The 6281-nt window shown below is 45.6% G+C and overlaps 1 pseudogene; it reads left to right on the plus strand.

Moving 5' to 3' along the window:
* The window catches only part of LOC119292836, an 8655-nt pseudogene extending 2602 nt beyond the window's left edge, over nucleotides 1–6053 (plus strand).
* The last annotated feature ends 228 nt before the right edge of the window (nucleotides 6054–6281 follow it).

The following is a 6281-nucleotide window of genomic DNA, read 5'->3' on the forward strand; positions in this document are numbered from 1 at the left end:
CATACGTTGTGCTTAAAAAGTTCAGGTACTTCAAATAGTCTGTTTGTTGTATTCTAAAGTCAACAGTGTTGCCATAACCCATGATTTTTTTCTGGGACTATTGTTACATAGATCAATAGACATATATAACAACATCATAATTTTTAAATTTTCCCACAATTTTTCTAATTTAATTCGTTGCTTGAGAAAGAAAGAAAGGCGAGTCCGTGGATTATTGGGTTAAATTCACCGCCTCATGCAACCCTAAATTTGCAACCGAATTATCTCTTCTTTTAATTTGTGGGGTTGTCAAATCCAACTTAACTTTTTACATGGCAGACATACGTTTGTGCTTAAAAAGATAGTTCCATGCTTTCTGTCGGCGGCTAAGAACTAATTGTTCCCAATTCAAAACCATCACGGTCGAACTTTAGGTTTTGTGGAACGAAGATGATGATGATGAAGGTCTTTCTTTCCCCTATCGCAAGGCAGTTAAAGCAAAACCTTCCTACCCTCGATCTCCGTCGTTGAGCCTGTGGATTCGCCTCTGCCAACCGTGAGAGGAATCCTAATGTCTTGGCTCCGGCTAGTAGATAGACTAGAGTTTTAGTTCTCACAGGGGCGACACCCGGACGGATGGCAACTCTTCTTCGAGTCAGTATTCTAGGCTCCCAAACTCATCAAGTTCGTCCACCAGAGCATATTAGACTGAGCTCTATAGTAGATTCGTACCAGCTCCTCGGGCGGCAGGGTTAGGGTTTTTCGTTATGCATGCTTTTTTTAAGAAAAAAACTTCATATAGATGCTAATGGGAGAATAAAATCTTGATGCGAAAGTCATGTTCTGCCCGCAAGCTCATTTGAGCTCGCGGTGAACAATAAAATCATAAAAAAATGAAAACAAAATAAAAAAATCCATTTTCTTTATGATGATCTTTGACAAATGTTTTAAGTGCTTGCAAAATGTGAGCACGAAATCACATTCGTGGAAGTCATGAAAAAATAAACAAAATCAACACTTCAAAATGCTTGCGGAAATAACACTTGTGGAGCATCAATTTTTTTTGCCACGGCATCCATAAATGTGATTGTTTGATGAATTTTTGTAAGCATTGTAAACTTTCCTCAATGTTTGCCCCGGAGAAATTTCAATATATTTTATTTTTTCTTCAAAATTTACTATTCACCGAGCTCATTTGATCTCAAGCTGAAAAACTCTCATCCATCTTGATTCGACAACTCTCAAGAATTGACCAAAAAAAATAGCAACGGTTTTTAAATTGACTAAATAAAAGTCATTTTCTTTTCATTTCTTCTTATATTCACATTCACAAGCATGAGTATGTTTGACAAGTTGTTTTCTTCTTGTATTCGTAATCACACACATGAGTATGTTTGACAAGTCGTTTTCTTCTTGTATTCATATTCACACACATGAGTGCTTTTAAATCAACTACTCATATTCTCTTTAATTACTTTTTTTTACTATTTATACTATAGTTTTTTTAGAGAAGTTACCGTTTTTAATTTTAGTGGAATCTACCATTTCTAGTTTTCACAAAACATTCCCCTAAAAAAACTTTGCATGGAGCATGACTTTGCCTCCTCCCGTTTCTAAGAAAAAACTTAGGGTTCCTCTGCCATTCGCCGGCGCAGTGATCGGTCCGTTTCGGGCCATGAAAGCGCGGTGGATCCCGACCTTGCTGACGGGAGGGCTTTATCTTCTTTGAGCTTTGTTAGGTTTTTTGTCCTGCTAGGGATGGCACCCGCAAGGTATGGGTACGGGTGGAGCCACTCCATACCCTTGCCCGCCCCCCTGAGCTTACTCATCATTCTTACCCATTTTTTTCCAACACCCATAACGATTGGGGGTGGGGGGGGGGGTACCCACGGGTAAAATTACCCATATTTGCAAAGCATCAATTTAAACAACTCATAGTCATAAACAACAACATATAATCATAATTTACAACAATATATTATAAACAACAAATTGCCCAGCTCCGGCGATGGAGGGCCAATGATGGCGGCACGCCTTCGCCTCTTTTGAGTGCTTATGTTTTATATAATTTTTGATGTTCGTTATACAACCATGATTAAAAATGAATATATATCACAAGTTAAAAAAAAATTGCAGCAGCTCAACTGTACCTGGCCATGGGCAGCCCGGCCCGGATGGCCTGACCCGACCCGAGCCGGACTGAGCCCGAGTGTGCCATCGGGCTGGGCTCGGGCCTGAAGAAAATGCAATTTTCAGCGTAGTCAGGCCGGGCCAACCGGGCCAGGTTGGGCTTTCTCGGGCTTGGGCCCGATTTAGTAGGCCTGATGGTTGGGCCGGGCTGGGCTCAGGCCTGGGTTTTTAGCACCAGGCTTTTTTTGGCCCGGCCCGAGATACGCCCAGGTATAAGCCGCCCAGCCCATTCCCGTAAGTGACCAGCCACCCACAGACGACACGAGTCCATCGAGGCGACAAAGGAAAAACCCGACTCCACTTCTCTTCTCTCCAAAAGAAGAGAAGAAAAGGGGGGAAAACTGCACGCCGCGGCGTCTTCCACCTCCGAATTCGCCCCCCAAACCAAAACCAAATCCCTCCACAAAATCCCCAATCCCCGGCCATGGCGACGAGCCCGCCTCCGCCGCGCCGCTCCCGCCGGACGCTGGAGCTGCCAGACGACGTCATGGAGGAGATCTTCCTCCGCCTACCGGCGGACAACCCCGCGAGCCTCGTCCGCATCGCCGGCGGCTGCAAGAGCTGGCTGGCCATGGTCTCCGACCCCAACTTCGCCCCCCCCCCTACCGCAGGCTCCGCGACGCGCCGCCCATGCTGGGCTTCCTCTACAACTACCGCTACACCGACGAGGGAGCGCCCTACTGGACGTCCCACTTCCGCGCCGCCGCGGCCCTCCCCCAGCGGGTGCGCCGCGACCGCAAGCACTGGCGCGCTCTCGACTCCCGGCACGGCCTCGTCCTCTTCGACGCCCCTGAGAGTAACGGCCGCCTCGTCGTCTCCGACCTCGTCACCGGGGAGCACTGGAGAATCAACGCCCACATAGCGTCCCCGGATGCGTGTAATGTTGCAGTGCTCTGTGCCAAGGACGGATGCAACCACCGTGATTGCCATGGCGGCCCTTTCCTCGTGGCCTGCGTGGTCTCCGTCGTGGCAGGGAACCGGAGGATAGCCAGCGCCATGTTCTACTCATCAGTTACTCGCAAGTGGATTGGCCCGGCCTTCCTCGAGCACCCGAATGTCATCGATGGCAGGGGGCACAGTGCTGTGCTGGGAAATAAGGTCTATGTCCCCTGTGTGAAGGATGGCAGTGTCGTGGAGTACAACACGTCTGAGAACAAGCTATCTGTGATCAAGGCGCCATTTGAGGTCCAGGACCAGAAGATTGAGCTCATGGGGGTGGAGGACGGAATGCTGCTGTTTGCGTCTGTGGTGAAGCCTAGACTCTACCTATGGTCAATGGAGGCTGGTCCCAGGGGAGCTGCGGGACGGGCACGAAGCAGGTTCATCGAGCTCGGGCCGTTGCTCCCTAGTACTGTCCTCGTGGACAACACCGAAGTGTCGGCGGTTGGTTTTGCGGAAGGTGTTGGTATCATCTTCATCAAGACAAGGGTTGGGTTGTACACAATTCAGCTCAAATCAAAACAAAGCGACCAGGCAATAAGGTTGGTGCACAGAGGGTACATCAATAAGGTCATACCCTACATGAGCTTCTACACTGGAGGTACAGATAACTGTTTCCAAACATGCACATTAAGTCATGAACTCTAAGCACACCATCGACTACTATTATTGCTTGTAGCTTAGATAGTTGAATAATTTAAAGGCTGAGTTCCTAGTGTGGTATGTGATTCCTAAACATCGGCGAGTATGTAGAGTTTTTCTTCTATTTTTCTGCATAACTAAATAGATATCTGTATGTGGGTCTGCTCGCATTTTTCTGGCCTTTGGGTGATTTGTAGAGATGTTAGGAAGCAGGAGCCCATTCTTTGTGCTGTTATACTATTCATTCAGGTGTTGAGTCGTGCTGCAGACCTGGGTGATTATAGGCAACCATGAGTAACCCGTGATTTTTCATGCCATGTTGTCTTTGCGTCTATAGAAGCCAGAGAAAAAGATACAGTAGTCGCGTGGAATTGGCGTCGGGCAGATTAACTAGGCATCTGACTAAAGAATTCCATGGTGGATGTATAATTTCATTGGCTGCGCTATTATATGTTGTGCTGATTGGCTTTACTGCCGGTAAGCCTTAGTTAAAACTTTGCTGATCATGTCCTAAGATTGGCAAGAGCAGTTTGCAAATCAGTCAAGTGATCAGAGCTTTGCTGTGAGCCAAGAGGTCTCTGGCACCCAAACATCTGTGTAGTGTTTTGGATAGGATAACCTAGTCCCAGGCATGCACTAGGCACTTGTCCATGAGCCTGCCCGAATGAAAGAGATGATTTCATTGTTGCGTACTTAGAGCATTGTAGGTCCAGATTGAACCGTGTTGTGATGTGGATGCTTCCTGCTATCGCTTTGTTGATTTGGTCAGTTAGAAATGAAATGATTTTGAGAGCAGTGTGCTCCTCTCTACTCATCATGTCATCTTATGAAGCCTTGTCTCTACATGAGCTTCTACACTGGAGGTACAGACACGCACATTAAGTCATGAATGCTAAGCATACCATCGACTACTATTATTGCTTATAGCTTAGATTGTTGAATAATTTAAGTCTGAGAGTTCCTAGTGTGGTATGCGATTCCTAAATGTCAAAGAGTATGTAGAGTTTTTTCTTCTATTTTTCTGCATAAGTAGATACATATCTGTATGCGGTCTAGTTTGTGGGTGATTTGTAGAGATGTACTCCCTCCGTCCCATAATATAAGAGTGTTTTTGACATTAGTGTAGTGTAAAAAACGCTCTTATATTATGGGACTGAGGGAGTAGGAAGTAGGAGCTCATTCTTTGTGCTGTTATACCATTCAGATGTTGAGTCGTGCTGCATACCTTGGTGATTGTAGGCAACCATGAGTGGCCTGTGATTTTTCCTGCCATCTTTGTCTTTGTGTTGATAGAAGCCAGAGACAAGGATACAATAGTTGTGTGGAATTGGGTTAGCCAGACTAACTAGGCGGCTGACCAAAGAATTTGATGGTGGATGTATAGATTTATGTTTCATTGGCTGCTCTATTATATGTTTCGCTGATTGGTGTTATGAGTTGGTAAGCCTTAGTCAAAGCTTTGCTGATCAGGCCCTAAGATTGCCAAGAGCAGTTTGTAAAGCAACTAAGTGATGAGAGCTTTGCTGTGAGCCAAGAGGTCTCTGGAAGCCAAACATCCCTGTGGTGTTTTGGGTAGGATAACCTAGTCCCATGTATGCATTTGGCATTTGCCCACGAGCCTGCCCGAATGAAAGATATGATTTCATTGTAGCATTGTAGGTCCAGATTGAATCGTGTTGTGATGTGGATGCTTCCTGCTATCACTTTTGTTCATTTGAACAGCTAGAAATGAAATGATTTTGAGGGCACTCTCTAGTCATCATGTCATCTTATGAATCCTTGTCTCTTATGGTGCAGCATGGGGGCCTTTGCCAGCATCTGATGAAGCTTAACGCGCAGTTGTTGATGCTACAATGATATAACCAAATGGCGCCAGGACTTGGGTTTACTTTCTCTACCCAGGAAGAATTTGAAGTGAACTTGAGCCTCATTCACTGCCGGTTGTGTTGAACAGTTTGGTTAGTGTGGATGCGCTTTTGTCCTATTTGTGCTTGTGCCATAAACTTCGAGTTTGTTTGTTCGTCCGAGTTGGGTGCAGCTCAAACTGTCCATCAGGAGAAGTTTTAGCGATCGGTTGGCGGTTTTGTGGCATGATGAATTGGTGCAGATTTCTCCTTCTCTATCTTTGGCTGTTAGAGATGATGTTGTTGTCTCGAAAATGCACTCTACTGAGATTTTTGATGTGGAATCTCTCTATGCTATGCAGTAAGAAATTTCAGGGGAAGTAAATCCCCACCCGGGTTCATTGTTTCTGTCTGGCTTTAAACTATGGACAATGTGGCCAAGAGACAGATTATTAGTGATAAAACACGTCTTTTTGGTGCAATTTGTCACTTATTTGTTGGATGGCCTGTGGCCAAGCTGTGGTGGTCTTAATTTGTTGAGCTCTCAGCAATCACGTATTACTTGAAACCACAGGAAGTTGCCACGAATCCGCTAGATAAATCACGCAAGATATAGCCACAAGCGCATCTTCTTCGTCCTATGTCTTATGTCTTATGTGTCGACGATGATCTTTGCATCTCGGGAAG

The sequence above is a fragment of the Triticum dicoccoides genome, chromosome 4B (assembly GCF_002162155.2).
Source record: "Triticum dicoccoides isolate Atlit2015 ecotype Zavitan chromosome 4B, WEW_v2.0, whole genome shotgun sequence".
NCBI classification, from domain to species: domain Eukaryota; kingdom Viridiplantae; phylum Streptophyta; class Magnoliopsida; order Poales; family Poaceae; genus Triticum; species Triticum dicoccoides.